Here is a 22,984-nt window from a genome sequence, read left to right as displayed (position 1 = left end):
TAGTACTCTCCCTACCCCAGCCACAAACCAACAGGTAAAGGCTTGCATTCTAGGATATTAGATGCAAAACCTGAAGTCTTAGTACTCAGGAATACTTGGTATGGCTCCCTCATCTCCTTTTATTCACTGGAGAACCTAGAGCTCTGCACAGCAGGGAGTCTCCGCTCCCCCACCCTTTCCCCAAGCTCAGGGAACTGCTAGTGTGAGGAACATTCCAACTGTCCCTCAATTAGAACCTCCCTCTCACCTAGTGCCCCCTCCCCCATTTCTCCGACCCCTGTGTGCAGACCAGAACTTATGGTGGGTGCTCAGAATCCTCATGTCTTCACTCAGTCACCTGCTCTAACTTGCCCCTCCTTGCAAGAGTTTAGCTCAGATGCCACCTCCTCACAAACTCAACCAATCGCACCAAGAATTTAACAGATAGGAACCAGCATCCTGGGAAATCAGACATGTGACCTAAACTCTGGATGCTTAAATAGTATTTTTGATTTTTTGGTAAGAAACCAAAAAACTCTCACCCCGCCTACCCCCAAACCCCCCGCTCCCCATCTAAGAACTAACCAGATGGTTTCAGAGTTAATCCCTTCCCCCAGCTTGCAAATTTCAGTTCTGGGACCTCTTTCCTCATGAAATCACTGACTGTAGCCCCCACTTCACCCTGGGCCCCCATTCCTACCACCCATTTCCACTCGGGGAGCCCTCTGTGGAGGGTGGATAGTATGGCTCTGTGCAGAGTATTTTCAGCCAGGCTCTCCCTCGCCTAGAGCAGGGAAGTAGATTGCCACCAAACCAAAGACCCTTGGTTATAACATGAAGGTAAACAAGCCGCCATCTAGCCAAGAAACAACAAAGCCCACATGGAAGAAGCACAGCAGCCTGTGTGATCACAAGGTGTCGAAGGGATCAGGTATCAAGCACCAAAGAACAAAAAAATCTTATCATGGTGAATGAGAGGGAGTGTGACATGGGGACCCAAGGCCCATCTGTAGGCAACTGAACATCCCTTTCAAGAGGGGTAGCAGGGAGGAGACGAGTCACTCAGGGTGCAGTGTAGCATCCATAAAACACCCAACTTCCCTCTAGTTCTTAAATGCTTCCCTCCGCCCCACACACACTATCATGGTCCCAATTCTGCCTTACAAACCTGGCTAGACCAGAGGATGTACACTGGTACAGATAGGAACTGGAAACACAGGGAATCCAGGACAGATGAATCCCTCAGGACCAGTGGTGAGAGTGGCAAAACAGGGAGAGTGGAGGGCAGGTGGAGTACAACAGGGAAATCTATTACAAAGATCTACATATAACCCCCTCCCTGGGGGATGAACAACAGTAAAGTGGGTGAAGGGAGACATCTGGCAGTGAGAGATATGATGAGATAATAATAATTTATAAATTATCAAGGGTTCATGAGGGAAGGGGGAGCGGGGAGAGAAGGGGGAAATGAGGAGCTGATGCCAGGGGTTTAGGTGGAGAGCAAATGTTTTGTGAATAATGAGGGCAATGAATGTATAAATGTGCTTGGCACAATGGATGTATATATGGATTGCGATGAGTTATACAAGCCCCCAATAAAATGATTTACATAAGTAAATAAACATGATAACATCAATTTCCTGCACTCTCCCTATATTATATAGTGGGTTGATAATGTGATTCTAGTAAAGTAATAGATATACCATCCACCTACCTCACCCACCACTACCTCAAGAGCTGCTCCTCCTCTCTCAGTGAGATACACTGTCATATAAATTAACAAGTACTTGCAGACCTTTTAAAAATCCCCCTTTCCAATTTATCAAAAATCACTATATTTAACCAGAAGACTACTTATTTTTAATACCATCACTTAAACCCTACCTTTGAGACCCTATCTCCTATTCATGCTACCCAACTTACTTTACCACTGCTTCATCACCTCCGCACAGTGCGATTTCCAGTCCCTCCTCTAACCCAAAAGCCACCTGTGCACACAACCCAGAACCCTGCATGCCATCCACTATGCCAGAACCCTGCATGCCATCCACTATGCCAGAACCCTGCATGCCATCCACTATGCCAGAACCCTGCAGCCAACGGAAGTAACCACAAAAAATCAAGATAACAAAAGTCAGGACTGAAGACTACCTAAACCCAATGGAACACACAGAAAAAGAAGCCCTTGAACTCCCAGGAAGTGAATACAGGAGAATGGTGTATGAGGACTGAGGACTATACAATAGATCTGGAGATCAACTTAAAAACAAGGGAAGAATTCTGAGAAACCTGTAACTGACATTCTCATTGAATATTGTTCTAAGTTTTCCCTGACAACCAACTCCATTGTTTGTGGAAATAACATCCATCCATGAAAGGATTTATTCTGTACAATGTGAATAATTCAGGTAATCAAATATATACTTAGCTTACTTATAGTTATATTTATATGTAAGCATATAAGTATATATAACTATATACTTATAGCTAGCCCAATAACAGCATTAGGGAAATAAGACTCTCTACCATAAATTAACAAGGAGAATTAAAAATAAGAGGGCATAGATTCAGGAATGTTTTGGATTCACACTGATATGTGTGCTAATGGCAGTGTGGTGAAGATATCAGATGTTGTCCAGCTATCAAATAAAATAGAGTCTGGGGTCTTAAAAGCTTTTTGCCAAGCAAGTAGCCATCTAACTGAGTTGTCAACTAATTCCACATGGACAAAGCATTCCAACACCAGTGATCAAAGGGTTTTATATCATATAATTCAAAGCTGAAGAAGGAAATAGTGTCAGAGCCCAAAATGTGAAATTCTGGTTTGCAGAAGACTATTGTGATAGGGAGAGTTATTGTGCCAACCAGGCCAATGAACAAATGTGGGATTAACAGGGTTGCAGTTTAATCAAAGGGCAAAGATATAAATGGCTCAGTGAGCATAACCTTTCTGTCTCTTGCTCTCTGATGATTGGACCAGTGTGCGGCTGCCTTAGCTAGTTCTCTGCCTCAATTTGCAATCTACATTACCTGTGGGGCTCCCAACCCTTGGACTGTGTCACTACAGTTTGAGGTGCCTTCAAGACCTGATTCACCACACTGCTGGTGTACACACCACTTGAACTGGGGACTGTCGGACCCTGTTATCTGACTGACTGTTGGTGACCCCCCTCTGCCATTTGCTGCCTGTGGCCGGATTGCCTGTATTTCTCTACAGAACACTCAACTGTGTGCTTCCTTGACTTGCACGCGGTAGCCCTCATGAGTTGAAGGACTGACAGTATAGTAACTTTCACATGGAAGTGAGTTGAACTGTGCCCTCTATACTGATCTGCGGATGAATTATCTGTTTATTTCTTTGTGTTGTATATATCTATCCATATCTATACATAGTCATAAGGGTCCTGGTTTTGTTTCTCCAGAGAACCCTATCTAACACAACTATGCATGATAATGATAGCCCAAGATACATTGCTGAAATCCATATAAGAAATAAGCCTCTAGTTATTTCCCTCTTTACATAATAGAGGAATGGGAAGAAACTGGTTACAAAAGAGTATATTGGAGAGATGACTATAGTACATCAAAATTATAAACCTAACTTGAACAGTTAACACCTCATCAATTGGTCCCTCCCATATATGTTGGGCCTGATATGGTTTCCAACATTTTATGCCCATTTTTGCTTCCTATTTTTTCATATTAGGGTTTATCTCTGATGTGTTTTGTCATTGGGGATAGCCCTCTTGAATTATTGTTATATGTTTTCTCTGTTTGTTTTTATATGAAATCTGGGACTGATGAACCAATCGAGACAGCAATTACAGTAAGGGTTCATGTGGGGCCCAGTGGAGGAGGGTTGTGGTAAAAGGGAGATGATATCAAGGAGTTCAAGAAGAAACAGAATATTTTGAAAATGATTGTGGTAGCAATTGTACAAGACTGCCTAATATGATTGAACTATAGAATTATATAGTGTCTGGATTACCTTCCAGTAAGGATGTTAAAAATAAGTAAAACATAGAAGCAAAAGAAGAAATTGAGATGCTAAAATCCCCACACCCTAAAGAAATAAAAAAAAAACTAAGCATTGAGATAATAGAACATTTTTCAGTGCTACTAGAACTGAGCAATAGAAAGGAAGAAATTGAAAATTGAATCCATGAAATTGATGACAACCATACAGACTGCAGCAAATGAAAGAAACTATCAGAGAAGCAAAAGAATCTGAAGAAAGCGGAGGATGATGTGAAACACCATGAAGAAAGATAGTACACATCTTAGATGGATATTGCAGCAGGAAGAAACAAACAAGTGCACAGATAATATAGTAAGGGAATTCATGGAAGGAAATTTCACCAGTATAACAAAGGAAGAGTCACTAGTCATCCAGGAAGCAGAGAGAACACCAATTAGATTAGGAAACGCCCTCCCAAAGATATACATGAGTCAAATCACTTCTATATATTTCTACATATTCCTAACTTCAAGGAAATAGAGAGAGAGAGAGAGAGAGAGAGAGAGAGAGAGAGAGAGAGAGAGAGAGAGAGAGAGAGAGAGAAGTCACCTACAAGTGTAACATATAAGAAAAACCTCAGACTTCTCAAAGAAACATTCAGGAAAGAAGGATATGGAGCAACATATATCAAACTCTGAAAGAAAAGATAATTGCCTACCAAGAATCTGATATCTAGCAAAGCTGTTCATCAAAATATGAAGGAGAAAAAAGTATTGTCAAACAAGGAAATATTTAGAGAAATCATAAAAACAAAACCAGCATCACAAAAACAGATCAAGAATCAAAGGATGGTAAAAAATTGACCCCAACAATGACAGCTAAATAAAAAGAGGAGGGGCAATGCTATTCTCTGACGAAATGCTCTTCAAAGTAGTCAACATAATGACAGACAAGAGTAAACATCCCTAATGATCAGTGATCAACGGACCAAGAACATGTAGCCTCGATGAAAATATAGTCACTCAATTTAAAATACCTTGAAATACATCAACCAAATCTTCAAAGAAATGAAAAGACATTTAGTAAAGTAATTTGATATAGGATTAACAAACAGAAATCAACTGGACTCCTCTATGCTAATGATTAGAGAGCTGGAAAAGACATAACGAATATAATACCAATCACAATAGCCAAACAATAGTTGAAAAACCTACGAATAAACCCAACCAAAGAACCAAAAGCCCTCTTAAAGGAAAACTATCAAACAATGAATAAAGAAACCTAAAGATGACATGACAGCATGACCCTGCTCCCGTCCTGGTATTCTTCCCGACCACAGGGAAATAGTACAGTATTTGTCTTCTCCTGACTAATTTCATTCAACATAATGGTTTACAGATCCTTCCATATCATGAGGACTTTCATGGTTTCATCATAGTTTTTTAGGGATGCATAGTATTCCACTGTGTGATTAAACACCAACATTTCTTTACCCGTACTTATACTGAGAGGGATTTGGGCTGTTTCCAACTTCTTGCTATTGTGAACTGTGCTGCATCGAACACTGGAGAGCACATGTCTGTTTGTGATCTGTCTCAGTTCTTTGGTGTATATTGTGTTTCTATTGCCAGCTGCTAGCGGAATCACAGATTGCTTCCATAGTGGTTGCATGTATTTACAAACCCACCAGCAGTGTATATGTGTCCCAATCTTTTTACACCTTCTCCAGAATTTGTTGTTCTGTTTTGTTTTTAAATTAGGCTGCAGTTGTGGGTGTTATATTGTACATCATCATTCTTTTGATTTGTATGTTCTGGATGGCTAGTGAACAAAGCATTTACTCAAGTGCTTGTTAGCCACTCAGTGTCATTATTTGTGAATTGTATATTCAAATCCCTTGTCCATTTTTAAGAGGGTTGTATTTTTTACCTTTCTGTAGGCTTACAGTATTCTTTAGTTTTAGTAATTAGTCCTTTGTTATGTTCTTGTTAAATATCGTTTTGCCAATCTGTGGGCTCTCCTTTTTACTCTTTTGATGAAATATTTTGATTTGTAGAAGAGTTTTATTTTTAATAGGCCCCATTCATCTATTTTGTCTTCCAATATGTGTGCTGTCTTTGTATATCTGATAGCTCATGTATGCCCTGTCCTAGGGCCCTACGATTTGCCCCAATTTTCTCACTGATGATCCTGATAGCTTTGGGTTTTACACTTAGGTCTCTGATCCACCTGGGGCTGGTTTTTCTGCAAGGGATGAGGTATCAGTTTTTTTTTATTCTTCTGAAGATAGATATGTGGTTTTTCCTGAACCATTTATTAAAAAGGGCATCCTAATCTCATGTATTGTTTATTGGCTTTTACAAAGGTATAAGGCACCCCTAAATTGACAGACATCCCTAACAAGGTGATAAAGGATACAGATGGGAAATCCCATCAGGAGGGGGAAATGCCGCATACATGTTTGTTTGTAGAAAAGGGCGGGGTACCAACGGTCTGTGGGGAAAAGAATAGCTATCAATGTTTTTAAGAATCCTGAGTTGCGAGTATCCCTGATAAGATGCGCCTAAAAAGCCATATTGGTCAGAGTTTATGTTCACCCCGTGTACCCAGGTGATACACCATAGAATACTGTGACCTTGGGCCCTGAATCTTCAAGGTGCATGACATGCTTGAAAGGCCACTCCAGAGGGATGCAATGTGGAAAACCCATTAGGTCAACTAAACTCTAGCTCAAACACTCCTGTAACCTGAGGAGGTAAGACTGCACCTGCATGGTTTGTGAAGAAGCAGAAGACAGCTATGCCTAGAATATTGAACTGTTGGTAGGTGGACTAACATTTACTTACTACTTCAATGCCCTACTCACTATAATAAGGTATGTATTATTCTGGCAGACCTCTGTCTGCCAATGTCAGTGAATATTATTGTAAGTTTTGCCTGACCACAAAATCCCATTTTTTGTGCAAATAAAGCCCAGTCATGTAAGCATGTATTCTGTACAAATGAATAATCCATGATGCACTGTGTTATACAGTTAGACTAAACTTGTTCAGTCCCTCTCTCACAATACACAGAAGGTCTTTATGCTTCAGGGAAGTGATCAATAAGATTAACATGGATCACACTAAGGTGACCAGAGACAGATAAAAAACATAGATTAGGGAATGGAATCGGGGATTTCTCATAATCCTAGCTCCAGCTAATTTTTATGACATGGCCCTGTTCAGTATGCACCGTCATGAAGGGAACACAGAAAATGTGGGTACTATAGCTAAGCATGGTGAAGAAATTAGATGGTGCCTGGCTATCCAAAAGAACAGAATCTGGGGGTCTTAAAAGTTTTTTTAAAAAAATAAGCTGCCATCAAAGTGAAATGTTAACTAAGCCCTCATGGAAGAAGCACCAACATCCTTGGACCAAGCACCGTAAATGATATAACGTAAATCCAAAGGAGGGAATAGTGTCATAGCTTAAATTTATGAGACTCTGGGTGTGCAGAAAGCTGTGGAGGACAGTGGAAGCCAAACATATATTTGCAGGATCTACAAAGGGAACACGTTTCAGGTGACTTCCTTCTACTGGGGAGACCACTAGAGTAGATTAAAATGACAAATCTGTCTTGAATAATTAAAACTTTGACACATGATCTCCCTTTTGATATACTTGAACTTTCATCTGAGTTTTAATACTTTCTGTGTTTTTTGTTCATATTGGGGCTGTCTTCTGTATTCTTTCATTGTTGGTAACCTTCTTGACTTTCTATTATGTGTTTTTCTGTGTTTTGAAGCACATGTAAATCAGGATAGGTAAATCTATAAGGACAATGGGAGACTAAAGGTTCCTGTGGGATATGGCCGGGGAGGTGGGAAGGTAAGGAGGAGCTGACATCAAATAGTTCAAGAAGGAAGAAAAAATTTTAAACTGCTTGTTGTAGCAATTGTACAACACTGATATGACTAAAGTATGGAATTCTTGATATGATTGAAGTATGGGATAGTATGATGTCCAGATAAGCTCCTAAATGGTTTGGAAGGAAATTCAAGTAATCAAAAGAAAAATAAATAATAGGATGACTGTTAAGGAAATCCTCCTGAAGGTAAAATATAAGGCTAAAGAGATAAATGATAATGGAAAAACATGAGGAAATTTTAAGATGAATTAAAAATGTAATATTTTAATAAAATACATTTTAGAGGAAGACATGAAACAAAAGAATTGTAATGTTTTTACCAGTAAAAATGATGCAGAATGAAAGATTAATTAGATTAATCAAAGAAAATCTCACTTCATAAAACTCTAGGATTCTAAGGATAGAGAAACTTTTCTAAATTTTTTCAGAAAAAAGACAAAATGCATACAAAGTAACGGAATCAAAATGCTATCATGCTTTAGTACAGTAGCTACTGTATGTTAGACTACAGAAGACCATGTACTCAAACCCAGCTAAATGTTTAATCAATTATGAAGGTATATTTCATAATTGAATGTTTGCCATATGCATGAAGACAAAACAAGAAAATCTCCTGCCCTGGCACATTTTCAAGAATTAACTGAAAGATGTGTATCAAGACAAAATTTTTTAAAAAGGAAGAAGAAAAGAACGGAAATAAAATAACAAATGAAGAGAAGAGATAGAGAAACCATCAGAATAGGCTACAGGCAAATTCTAGTTCAACGAAAGGTCAACGTGAAGTTCAAAGGCAACAATGCGAAAGCCTTCCAGAGTGGAGCCAAGGCAAGTGGACTTCCAGGAAGAAACTAAAAATAGTGAAAAGGTTGCTAGATTTGCATGAACATTTGGAAATATTTACTTAAGAGTATTTTAGCAGTTAGATTTTGTGCCGACTCACCTGTGTGAAAGTGTAGGGGTGGAAGCTAACCTGTCAATCAAGTTGCAGCCTGGTGTTGCCTCCTTGTGGGTGTGGCCTTTTCTATGAAAGAGAGACTGGAAACATCTCCGTCTTCTTGGCCTTCACCTACCTCCTCACTGTAACTCCATGTAAGCCACTGCCCATGACCTGGGATTCGTGTGACTGTTTCCACAGGTCTGTGATCTCCCTTTCCTACATCACTTTTCTGCATCATTGGCCTGCAGCTACAAACGTCTGAAGAGGGCTCAGCTAGCCATGAACTCAAGGACTTTAGTTGGACTAGGCTGGGATGCCACCTTCCTCATATGAAATTGCTTCTTGATAAAAAGTTCTTTCTTATACTTATATGAATGTCACTGATTTGGTTTCTCTAGACAACCCAGCCTACTACAAGTATGTCATACTTCTTTAAGGAGATTGGGGGGAAATGAAAAGATTAATATGATTTTATTATGGCAATAAGAATAATATAATAAGGAGAGCTGATCATGGGAGTGGAGCCGAGCTCGTAAGCCGCCCACCTGGCCGCCTCGCCGCTCCTCACCTCGCTCTCGCCGCCTGCCCTCCCTCCTGCGGCCGCCAGCACAGAACACCTTCCACCATGGCCACCTCGACAAGTTCCCAGTTGAACAAAGGCGTCAAGCAGATGTACATGGCTCTGCCTCAGGGCGATAAAGTCCAAGCCATGTATATCTGGATCGATGGCACTGGAGAAGGGCTCCGCTGTAAAACCCGGACCCTGGACTGTGAGCCCAAGTGTGTGGAAGAGTTGCCCGAGTGGAATTTCGACGGCTCCAGCACGTTCCCGTCTGAAGGCTCCAACAGTGACATGTATCTCATCCCTGTTGCCATGTTCCGGGACCCGTTCCGCAGGGACCCCAACAAGCTGGTGTTCTGTGAAGTCTTTAAGTACAACCGAAAGCCTGCAGAGACCAATTTACGGCACACCTGTAAGCGGATTATGGACATGGTGACCAGCCAACACCCCTGGTTTGGAATGGAGCAGGAGTACACCCTCATGGGGACAGATGGGCACCCCTTTGGTTGGCCTTCCAATGGCTTTCCTGGACCCCAAGGTCCGTATTATTGCGGTGTGGGGGCAGACAAAGCCTACGGCAGGGACATTGTGGAGGCTCACTACCGGGCCTGCTTGTATGCTGGCATCAAGATTGGAGGGACGAATGCCGAGGTCATGCCTGCCCAGTGGGAGTTCCAGATAGGACCCTGCGAGGGAATCGACATGGGGGATCATCTCTGGGTGGCCCGCTTCATCCTGCACCGTGTGTGTGAAGACTTTGGAGTGATAGCAACCTTCGATCCTAAGCCCATCCCTGGGAACTGGAACGGTGCAGGCTGTCCTGCCAACGTCAGCACCAAGGCCATGCGGGAAGAGAATGGTCTGAAGTACATTGAGGAGTCCATCGAGAGGCTAAGCAAGCGGCACCAATACCACATCCGCGCCTACGACCCCAAAGGGGGACTGGACAACGCCCGGCGCCTCACGGGATTCCACGAAACCTCCAACATCAACGACTTTTCCGCCGGCGTGGCCAACCGAGGCGCCAGCATCCGCATTCCCCGGATGACCGGCCAGGAGAAGAAGGGTTACTTTGAAGACCGCCGCCCCTCTGCCAACTGTGACCCCTTCGCGGTGACAGAAGCCCTCATCCGCACGTGTCTTCTCAACGAGACCGGCGAGGAGCCCTTCCAATATAAAAACTAAGCGGACTAGACCTCCAACCGACAGGCCCCTCCCAGCTCTTCACCCCACACCCATGTTTCCCCCTCTCCCACTCGTTCCTACTAGCTGTAACTCAGAAGACAGAATATCAAGGTCTTTTTTATTCCTTGTGCCCAATTAATAACACTTGTCTTTTTTGGGCCCAGGGTGGGGGGGGTCACTTTCTTACTCTCTTCACACCACCTCCCTTTCTCTGTGTCTGTCTCCAGCTTTCTGGAAGACTGGGGACAAGTGCATTAGTGGGGCCGGGGCCGGGAAACCATAACCACTGCTTCCATTAATCAGGTGTATTTTTCCAGTAGGCCTAGCTACCCCCAACAGACTTCTTTCTTTGAGGTGGCTGGAATAGGGGATAGGGCCTGACTCATTCTGTGGTTAGGTCAGGATTTCCTGCTTCTGGTGGGAAATCTCATTTCTTAAAAGGAATATAACCAACGTTACATTAAAAGTGGGGACTTGTCTGAGAGGGAGGGGTGGGGCCAGGAAAGAAAATGCCCTTGGTCACACCATCCTTGATTAGGGCAAACAGCCTTGGCCTCAAGATTACACTCGGAATAAAGTGGCTATGACCCCCCCCCCAAAAAAAGAATAATATAATAAGATAATAATATAAAATATATAATTATATTACTTCTTTACTCAGCAGTGAATTTATCATTTTATAATTGAACTGAGAATTAAAGCAACCTTACTGGCAAGATATCTAAATGCTCAGCTGCTAACTATGGGCTTGGCAGTTTAAAATCAGGCAAAGTTTCCGGTGTTGTTCTCTTAAAAAGATTATAGTCAACAATGCCCTCTTGGCAGTTCCTCTTCATTACATAAGGTAATTATGGATCTAAGCAGACTGAATAGTGCTCAACAACAACAACTGGAGACACATAATCATTTGGCATATAACTATATTTGGATATTGTCAGGGAGAGAGAAGTCAAGTTAGTTTTAAAATAATAATTCTTCCTCCATGAAAGAAAATACCAAAGATTAGTAAATAAAATGTGTATATTAGTAAATCACAATATGAACATGTTCTTAAAATATAATTTATTATTTAGAAATTTGAACAGATACATAGTGAAATAAATGTAAGATTCAGAGAGCAAACACTCTCATATATTTATATTTTTAATCAATAGCATTGTTTTTTGTATTGTTTTAAGGAAGAAAACCTACTGAATGAAAAATAATTTTACATGTTTAACTTGGTGGAGGTCATGATAGAATTTCATTTTATTTATAAACATAGGGGAGTTTCAAATAAGATTGCTGGAAAAATCCATTATATTTCAAATTCATTTTCTAGAGTTTTTATTAGTTTCAAAAACTTTTTATTGTGAAAAACTATGTACAGAGACAATCTTTAGTTTTATATGCAATAATTCATACATTTTGTTTCATCCAATTAGTTTCAATCCCTTTTGTGTAACACCATTTGTTCTATCGCTTGTTCAACTTCTTTCGCATTGTCTGTTACCAGTCCTCCCTATTTCCTAACCCTCCTGAACTCTGTATCTTGTAAACTGCTGCTCTTTTGATGTCAAATATCCATTAATCTAAGGGGCGTGTACCTCTGTATTGTTTTTACCTTGCAAATTACCATTTGAATTAAAATGAATCATGGGATGAGTTCAGTTAAAGACGTGAAGTAACTAAGGATCCATTGACAGAAGAATACTCTCTAATGTTTACAAATACATCAATACAATGAAGAAAATCAATCTAATTAAAAATAGGCAGAGAACATGAACAGACACTTCACCAAAGAAGATGTGCCAGTGGCCAGCTATTACACGGAAAGATGTTCAAAGGCATTAGCTATCAAAGATAGGAATTAAAAATGACAAATGCAGTTTCTCTCATGCTAGCATTAATAGCAAATTAAAAAACAAAACAGAAAACAACAAAAACTACCAGGGGGATGCAACCTTCATAAACTACTGGTTGTATAGTAAAATGACCCAACTAATGTGCAAAATGCTAGGGAACTTCCTTGAAATTTTAGAAATAGAAAAATTATATGACCCAGTAATACTTCTACTAAAGAAATGAGAAATGGAACTTGAATAGAAATATTCACATCTAGATTTATCACAGTGCTATTCACTATAGCAAAATGTCAGAAACAATCTAAATGCCCAGCAATGGAAGAGTGGATAAACAAATTTTGGTATGCAATGAAATGCTATCTAACATTGAGGAATAACAATAAATCTGTAAGACACCTCATAATATGAATGAACCTGACGGGCATTATTCAGTGTGAAATTAGTCAATCACCAAAGGACAAAAATTGTAAAACTGCAAAAGATAAAAAAGGAATAAAATGTTTATGCTAACAGAAATGTTCTTTGATGTCTACCTGGGATGAAAGGGTAAGAGAATGTAAGTCACTGGCAAGAAGATAGACAAGTGTGGAATTGGGCAATAGAGAAAGCAATATAGAATAAGAAAGAGATCAGATAAAATAATGGAGGCAGGGGATATACTTGGAAGAGTACAAGAATGAAATGCAGCAGAGTTAATATTGTTATATTTGCATCATAATTCTGTGAAAGCACTGATGTATGAGTGCATGCATGAGTAGGCATACAGGCCAAACAGGTGTCAGTACCCAAAAATATCTATATTTTCATCAGAGACCATTTATACATGTGTATTTATTTTTGCTGCAAATATATCCAGGGATGCGGTAGTGTATATAGTGGTTAAAATTTTGTCAGATCACAAAAAACAGACACTTAAGAGATCTTTGATTAATAGATCCTATCTTAGTCCTCACATAGGGGCTTCGTGTTCATTTACCTAGTAAATGTTATTTCTAACTTAACTTTTACAAACATTATGAACTATTCCTGTTCTGGTTTACCTTCCTTCCAAGCAGGAATCTGAGTCATCTGATTTCTTCACCATGGGAAGGTGACCTCGGAAGGCGTATTACTCTTAACACTAACCCAGGGGAATATCAATAAGAAGGTAATTTCTTGTAACTAAAGTAATACATCCCAAGGCTAAATGTCAATGGCTCCTTATTTTCCAGGTTGGTGCATTATCTCAGCCACATTTCCCGTTATTAATTTATAAATTTTAACATAATAGTGTGAGAAGTGACAGTTAATCCGATGCATTGTTTGGTGAATGAGGACCCTGAGATCCGAAGAGGTGACTCCTGTTCAGAGGAGTCACGAGTCTTGTCAGGACCTGTACACACCCGAATGGCAACATTAGAAGTGAAACCATTATCCTCAGACTCAGCTTTACATACGTTCCAACACACATTCTCTGCCCTATGAATTGAATGCCATTTCTTTCTTTGAAATTTTGCATTAAAAGCCCATAATAATGTCTGAAATGAACTCTACTATTTTATGTTTATGTGGCTTACCTTATTCAGTGCTTAATGTTCATAATAGTTGCAGTTGTAATTTGGAAAGGCACTGGAATAATGTCATATGTAGAAAATGCTGTATGCTGGGCAGCAGAACAAAAAATAAACCAAAATATTTCCTTTTAACTCTACAATCAGCTAGATTTCCCTTATATCCCCTCTTTCCATTTCTATAAGAACTAAGGACATTAAGAAGTCAATATATGTTTATCAGAAAGAACAGCTAGAACTATTTAAATCAGGAACTGGGTGTGTAGTCTGGGTACTTTAGAGGAACAAACCCACAGAAACTCATGTATAAGAGAGAGTTTTATATAAAGGTTAAGTGCAATTCAAGGACACATCCCAACCCAGTGCTGCCCAAACCCACAAGTCCAACACTAACCCATATGACCAACACCGACCCACAAAGTCCTCCTCCATCTCACAAAACAGACACAATGATGCCGGCTGCAGGAGGAAAGCTGAGTCAGTGAATGTGTAAACATCTCAGAGCTGGCAGGGGTCTCCAGACGGGTACTCCAGCACCCAGGCCTGCATCAGGGTAGGTCCATGTGGCTTCTCCTTGGGGATGTCTTGCAGGAAGTCAGTTTTGCCAGCTAAAGCAGGGAGCTGGCTGGCTAAGGCAGCTGCACCCTGATCTGACCATCAGGAAGCAAGACATTTGAGAACTAGAAAGACGAGGCCCACTGAGCCATTCATCTCTCCACCCTTCAATTAACACCACATGTGTTTATCGGCCAGGTTGGCACAATAAAGTAATTCACTGGGACAAGGGAGTGCACATCATAAAGTTAATTTTGACATTAATTTAATCCCTTGAAAATTTAAATATCAATGTAATATATTCAAAAGTGATAAAGAATTAAACTATTTCAGCTAATTGTTTGATTGTATTTATAGAATGCTACTACTTATCTCAGAATTCAGTGTTTATCACATTTACTTTTCCTTACTTACTGTCATATTCTAATGAATCTCAAATTTCCTGCCATACACATTCACACTGGAAAGGTGGTGGGGAAGGAGCTATCTTTTATTCCTATAATTAATGTATTTTCTTAGATTAATTAGCTGGGAATTCTTCCCTGTTGTATTGATGATAGAATAATAATCTGTAGCTATTTTGCCTTGAGCAACATTCTGCCCATCACCTTTGAAAATGGCCTTCTGCGGGTATTGGAAACTTTGAGCAGTAGTTTTAATTCAGTCTGATTAACTTTGGTGTTCCAGAGCGCTGTTTTGATGGCCAAGACAGAATAGAAATCATCAGGTACATTTGACATCATAAATCTGTGGAGCTGGTTAGGTTAATAGCCCAATAGTTCCAAAATTATTTCCATATAGGTTTAATAATAAGGAAAAGAATGTTAACTCTTTAATAATTGAGCATATGTTTAATATTTAAACAGGAAGATTCTTTCAGTTGTGAAGCTAATATTAAAAGTAGGATGGAAATCGGCTACACACTGGCAACTGCCCATCTTCTAAATTCCTTTGAGTTTCCAGATAATGACGGAACAGACTGTCAAGCTGAGAGTAAAAGTGTGACTTTTAATAACCAATACCAAAGGTGATAGAAATGCTTTTCACTTTGTTTTGATTTTGCAATGATCACCATGTCTTGAACTTGTATGCATTAAAGATAACCCAACTACCATCGTGGCAATTGCTCCTCATGGGGACCCTCTAGGACAGAACTGCTGCTGTGGATTTCCGAGACTGTAACATTTTTTGTTGCTAATTTGGGCCTCTTACAGCTCTTATAACAATTCATACATAAATTGTATCAAGCACATATATATATACATATATATATGATGGCTACATATATATATATATCCATCATTATTTTCTAAATATTTACTTTCTATTGAGCCTTTGGTATCAGCTCCTCTTTTTGTCCTACCCCTATTACCCCTCAAAAATTTATGAATTATTATTATTTTCATATCTTATAATAACTGCAGTCTCCATTCCCCCATGGTTTCTGTTGCTTGTGCCCCTGGAGGCATGGGGGCGTGGTTATGTGTCAATTAGTACAATTAATTCCCTCGTCCTCCTCGCTTCTCCCTACCCTCCTGGTATAGCTACTCTCATTCCTGTTCCTGGATTCCGTGTGTTGTGAACCTTATCTCTCATCCGTACCTGTGCACATGCTCCGGTCTAGCCCGCTGTGAAAGGCAGGACTGGGGTTATGATAGTGGTGGGTGAGAAAACCTCAAGGAACCAGAGGAGTACTGTGTGCTTCATTGGTGCTATACTGTGTTCTGGTTGATTCTTTCATTCCTGTGACCCTTCTGTGAAGGGATGGCCCATTTTCTACAGGTGGGTTTGGGTATTTGCTCACCTTGCCCCCTACCGTTCTCAACAATATGGTTTTTGTTTGTTTGTGTGTTTGGGGTCTCCAGATGCCTGTTACCTGAACCCGTCAACACCTTATGATCACACAGGTTGGTATACTTTCTTCCATGTGGGCTTGTTGCTTCTCTGCTAGATGGCTGCGTGTTTAACTTCAAGCATTGTTATCTTTAAGATGCTATATCTTTTGATAGCCGGGAACTATCCACTTTCTTCAACACATTGGCTCATGTACCCATTTTGTCTTCAGCAATTGTGCGAGGATGGTGAGCATCATAGAATACCAGGTTGTTAGACCAAAGTGTTCTTGCTTGAGGGAGGCCATGAGCAGAGTCACAAGGTTTGTCCACTACCTCTCTATTTGAAACTATTTTTAACTCCCATCCCTGTGTCCCCAGTATGGTCCTCTGTTGCGGTATGCTCCAGTAAGGGGGCATCATGTCTTGAGCTGTTGTCAACCCTACAGTTCTTTTTGTGCCTTACTAGCTCCGTGCCGGGACGTCATCCTCTGGCCTTGGTGAGCCAATATGGGGTCTAGACCATCCCTCTCTATTTGTCCTTCTTTGTTTGTTTCCATGTGAGCATGTCATGGCAGCCCCTCTCTTCAGCAATTGTGGTTTAATGTTTATGTCCAGAGAATTGGGGATGTGCATGCAAACCCCACCATGGTACACCAAACCTTGAGGGCAACATAACCCTCTGGAGCAATGCGTGAAAAGACTGGACTACTGTGTTTCTATTGTGATCCAGATCCCCAGATGATTAGCTGCTCCCTTTTCTCAGTCCTAAGGTATTTTGAATGGTCCTGGTGGCATAATGGTCAAGTGCTCAGCTGCTACCCAAATTGATCTGCTGGCACAATGGTTTCGTGCCTGGCTCTCTGCACACAAAGGAGAAAAGTCCTGGAAATGTACTCCTGTAATGATTACTAACCCAAACCAAACTCTGCATGGAGTTGGCTCTGACTCATAGCAGCCACAAATAGAGATTCCGAGGCTTGAAATCTTCATGCAAGGAGAAAACCCAGTTTTCTCCTACAGATAGGATGGTGTAACAAATGCAAATCAGAATTTGCGATTAGCAGTCCACACATACTGGAACGTGCTGCCGTGGCTCCTTCCGGTGATGATTTCAAGCCACTGCCAGTGAGTCAGTTCCAATTCATAGCCACACAGTTTAGCATTTCTGAGACTGTGAATCTTTTTTTTTTTTTACAGGGGAGAGCGCGAACACAGTCCCCCACTACCACAAATTATGCAGTCGTGTTTACCACATTTGGGGAAATCGTGGGGTCAGCATATGCAGAGTGCAATGGATGAGCCTCGCCCTGGGAAAACCACCTTTGTGATCATGATATCTCCCCTGCCAGGTAAGTTTTTTTTGTTTGTTTGTTTTGTTTTGTTGAGACTGTGAATCTCTACTGGAGCAAATAACCTCAACTTCCTCTCAGAGGATGGCTAATGGTCTTGGATTGTTGATCTTGTGGGTAGCAGTCCAATGTTTAACTAACTGCAGCTTAAGAAAATTGATGGGTCAAAATAGACTAAACAGCACACAACAAGGAATATTTTATAAGTTGAGTTAATTCTATTTATTTCATAGAAGAACAATATGCTAACATCTACCAAAGTGTGCACCTTCTTAAATATTAAGGAAGTTAAAATACCTTCTATTTATTCCTAAAAGACCATGATGATTTTGCAATTCACTCTATTTGAAGTAGGCGTTACCTCTTCCTAAAAGGCATTTAAGTGGCTCTAGTGCAAATAAAATTCCAGATGGCTTTCAGTTGTTTACTGTAATTTCTTTAAATTTTCATAAAGAAAATAAAACAATGCTGCTTTACTCATCATGTGTGGCAGCTACATAATCTGTTGTCAACTTGAGACTTAAGTTGATGACTAAGTCACAGCTTGATGACCTCATTTGGAGGCGCTACGGAGAGAAAGAGCTCACTGGAGGCAGGACATTCATGATGACAAGACACATGGAGCTACACTAGAGTCCCAGAGCTGGAGGAAGCAGATGGAGACCCACCACCCTCCCCAGGGCTGTGATGTTCATACCACCACTGGATCCAGAAGACTTTCCACCTATTGGTCTATGATCTTCCTGCATTCAGCGTCATTGCATGTGTTTTGTGAGTCTGAAGAGGATTTTATTGATTGGTATCAGACATATGGGCTAATATCAGACTTATAGACTTGTTCTGGATTGGGCTGGATATCAATATTCAATTGCTCTTGTATATAAAGCTCTTTCTCATACACATAAATGTGTTTATGAATTTTTTTCTCAAGTCTATACCAGACTAACACATATTGGATATTTCAAGTCAATCTTTTAAAAAATTCATGCAGTCTTGGCCTTTATAAACAATGAGTGAAGATTGTCATGAGCAGTGAATCATTCACTGGACTATATGTCGAGTTGCCATGAGTCAGCATCAACTCAATGGAAAAGAGTTTATTTTATTGTTTGGTATCAGAAACACTAGAATCAGTAAATGTTAAATATGCTTGGGTACCATAACCTGAATATCTGATTTAGTAATCATAGTATAAGAAGATATATGTATCTTATTATCATTTCCATGAGTCACTCTGGTGGTGCAATAGGGTACGTGTTGGACAGCCAACCACAAATTTGATGGTTCAAACCGAATCACTACTTTACAAGAGAAAAATGAAGGTTATTTTTTCCAATAAATTTTTACAGCCTCAGAAACACTATATAGGATTGCTATGGGTCAAAATTAACTCGGTAGCAATGGGTTTTGTTTGGCATTTGCATATCATATGTGTATGCATGCAAATGTTTCTGACATAGATATAATTTTGAGATGAATCTACAGTTCAACACAGGGACTAGCAGAGTAATCAGTAACAGAGATAAATGTTTTCATTTTGTTTCCCTGCTTAAAGAATTCATGTAAAACAAATATTTAATTAAAAAATTGAACAGGTGAGATCTTGATAACCTTAAGTTATCAAGAAAGTCAGATATAGTTGTTTATGTGATATGGCCATGATGGAAGAAATCCTGATGTGGCATTATGTGGAGTATGCAACTGTTAAACAAAATAATGGAACTTCAAACCCACTTGGAAACTCTGCAGGGAAAAGACCTAGATATTTTTCTCACATGAAGATTACAGCTAGGAAACACTATGGTTAAGTTTTATTTTGTAACATGAGGTTGCCATGAGTCAAAAGCAGGTCAACAGCATCCAACAAGAACAAAGGGACCATGTTGGATAGCTTGGGTTTCTGGTACTGACCCACAATTTGGAAGTTCAAATTTATGCAGAAGTACTTCTGAAGAGAGCCAACCACTATTTAAGAAATATCAGGCATGGAACATCTTGTGGAGCGCAGGTCTCTGACACATATGAAGTCACTAGCAGTCAGAGTAGATTCTTCAGCAGCTGGTGGTATTTGTGAAGGGATTCTGATTAGCAAGGTTTAGCCTCCTGGCATCGCCATGCTGGAACTTTACGCTAAAACCTAAGATGCTTGATTTTGTTTCTTGATCATCCATTATGACATTTCAGGACTGCCCTATCATGGCACTCATTCCTCTGCTAAGCTCCTCATATTAAAGATGCTCTGTATTTCTTTTAAATCAGTTATTCGGGGCACATACAATTCTTATCACAATCCATACATGCATACATTGTGTCCAGCACATTTGTACATTTGCTGCCATCATCATTCTCAAAACATTTGCCTTCTACTTGAGCCCTTAATATCAGTGGCTCATTCCCCCCCTCCCTCCCCACTCCCCTCTCCCTCATGAACCCTCCATCGTTCATAAATTATTATTATTTTGTCATATGGTGCACTGTCTAACTTCTCTCCCTGCCCTCTTCTCTGCTGTTCATCCCCCAGGGAGGGAGAAAATTATACGTAGATTCTTAAAGTTGGTTCCCCTTTCTACCCCACATTCCCTCCACCCTCCACCCTCCAGGCATCGCCACTCTCACCACTGATCTTGAAGGGGTCATCAGATCTATGTAATGTTTATCTATTTATTTCATAAAACTCGTTATACTTTTGTAAGTACCATGTTTTTATTTCCTTGCATTGTTACTTCAGTAAATAAACATATAACATAAAAAGAAAAATTACTCTACAACCAGTGGGTGACAGCTGTCATTCATTTTAGCTTTGTATTATGCCGCAAATTTCCCACCAGCGATTATGAGTGAATTATGCAATTTTTATAAGTGTTCAAAGAGCTAAAACTATTCACAAAACAATTTGTGTAAGTTCAGCAGAAGTGGAAAGGGTTTTTCAACCATGAACATGGAATGTTCAGAGAAGTCACCTGTTTCTAAAATCAAGCACATTAACTTTTCTTATTGGCCTGGCTAGTCTAAGAGAATGGGATGGTACTTTAAGGGTAAAAATCTAGTTAAAGAAAATTAACAAAGCCGATTATGCTCATATGAGAGCAAAGAGTATTTCAAATGAGGATGACAATCAACAAGAAATATGGAAATATTTTAAATAAAATTGTATTTAGGTCAGTTATTACTTAATATTTTTCATTAATATTTTCAAACTTTTTCTTATAACATAATCCAGTCTTGTGCACCTCTTTTATTGTTCTTATTTAAATATTAACAGTATCAAGTAATAAGCTATCTTTCTTTATATTAATTTTTAAATATTTTAAATGGTCACTAGGGCAGTGAACCAGTTATTTGAATGTCACTACTGGTTCTTCCCTAAACTTTAGGGTCACTATGAATTGTAATTGATACAATGGCATTTAATTAGAATACTTCCCTGAAGCTCTGTGATCTTCAAATTGTAGTTGTGGCAAAGTTTACTCCTTTAAAATGTTTCTTTCTCTTTTTTTTAACTCTTTTTGGGTTGTAGGAATAAAAACAATTTTAAAAAACTGAAGGGGAGAGATCAGAGTTGTAGGGTGAATGAGGTAAGATTTCCCATTGATTTTCTCATAGAACATTTCTTGGTATATCCAAAGAATAACTAGGTGCATTGTGATGGAGACATTTATTTTTAAGTTCCTGGATTTTTCCTGACCAAAGCAGTTTGCTGTTATCTTAAAATTTCTTCCTAATAAGCAACCATAATCATGTTGTGTCAGTTGAGAAAATGTTTCAAAATCATATCTTTGGCATTCCAAAACAGTTGTCATAACCTTCTGTTCTAACTTCCCTACTCTGGCTTTAAATGGTCCAGCTCATTCCCAAGGAAGTCACGACTTTATTTATTTATTTTAAAGGAGGAACCCTAATGAAACTAATCACTTGTCTGTTAGTTTGTGGTACTGCGCTAGCTCCCACATTAGTACATGCTAGAAGTAATGCCTATATTCCATAAAGCATCAGGGTTACCCATGGTGGGAAAGTTTCAGTGGAGCATCAAGATTATGACACACTAGGAAGAGGGAATGAGCAGATAATTTTGAAACATTAGACCACTTAAAACTGTATTAATTCTTTGGGATGATTCTTCTAACCATATCTTTGTAATATCTTTGGGACCAGCAACTGTTGCTGTTGTTAGATTCCATTGGGTTGATTGTGAGCCACAGTTCCCCTTTGCACAACAAAAGGAGACACTGCCCCGCTGTGCCATCCACACAGATATTCCTATGATTGAGCCCATTGTTGAAGATGCTGTGTCAGTCCATATCATTGAGGGTCTTCCTTTTTTTGTTGTTTTTCACTGCCCTTCCACTTTTCCAAACATAATGTCCTTCTCTAGGGACTGGTCTCTCTAGACAACATTTCTAAAATATGGAAGACAAAGTCTTGTCATCCTGGTCTCTAAGGAGCACTCTTGCCTTTCTTCTTCCAAGATAACTTGGTTGTCCCTTCAGCAGTCCATGTTACTCTCAATACAATTCTTTTCCAATACAATTCAAATGCATCGATTCCTCTTTAGTCTTCCTTTGCAGCATCCAACTTTCACGTACATGTGATTCTATTGAAAACACCACAGCTTGAGTCAGGAACAACTTAGTCCTCAAAGTACACCCTTGCTTTTCAATATTCTAAAGAAGCTGGTGCAGCACATTTACCTAATGCAGTGCTCCTTTTGATCTCTTAACTGCTATTTCCATGAGCCTTGGTTGTGGATCCAAGTAAGAAAAAAATACTTGACCAATTCAACTTATATCCACTTATCCTGATATTATCTATTGGTCCAGTTGTGAGGATTTTGGTCTTCTTTATGGTCAGTTATAATCTGTACTGAAAGCTACAGTCCTTGATCTTTATCAACAAGTACCTCAAGTCCTCCTCACTTTCAGCAAGCAATATTGTGTCATCGCACGTATCAGATTGTTAATGTCTTCCTCCAATACTAATGCAGCATTTTTCTTAAAATCAGAAGATTCTTAGATTACTCACTCACCATACAGATTGAATAACATAGTGAGAGGATATAGCCATGACACACACCTTTCCTAATTTTAAACCCTTGTTATGTTCCCGCAACTGCCTCTTGATGCACGTACAAATTCCCATGGGCAAAATGAAGTGTTCAAGAATTCCAATTCTTCTCAAGGCTCTCCAAAACTTGCTGTGATCCACCCAATTAAACACTGTGGCATAGTCAATAAAACACAAGCAAATATCTTTCTGATAGTCTTTTCTTTCAGCAAAGATCCATCTGATATCAGCATTGATATCCCTTGTTCCATGTGGGATG

At 39.7% G+C, this 22,984-nt stretch overlaps 1 non-coding gene and 1 pseudogene across 1 annotated transcript; one reads left to right on the top strand and one right to left on the bottom strand.

Annotated features, from left to right (window-relative positions):
• Positions 1 to 9,303: 9,303 nt before the first annotated feature.
• On the top strand, positions 9,304 to 10,571 carry LOC142448237 (glutamine synthetase pseudogene; annotated as a pseudogene).
• A 6,938-nt stretch (positions 10,572 to 17,509) lies between these two features.
• Positions 17,510 to 17,672, bottom strand: LOC142449749 (U1 spliceosomal RNA). The gene has a single exon (XR_012784860.1). It is a non-coding gene; the product is annotated as a U1 spliceosomal RNA (small nuclear RNA).
• Between the last annotated feature and the right edge of the window lie 5,312 nt (positions 17,673 to 22,984).

The sequence above is a fragment of the Tenrec ecaudatus genome, chromosome 5 (genome assembly GCF_050624435.1).
Source record: "Tenrec ecaudatus isolate mTenEca1 chromosome 5, mTenEca1.hap1, whole genome shotgun sequence".
Taxonomy (NCBI): domain Eukaryota; kingdom Metazoa; phylum Chordata; class Mammalia; order Afrosoricida; family Tenrecidae; genus Tenrec; species Tenrec ecaudatus.
This window is presented reverse-complemented; position numbering and strand designations above follow the sequence as displayed.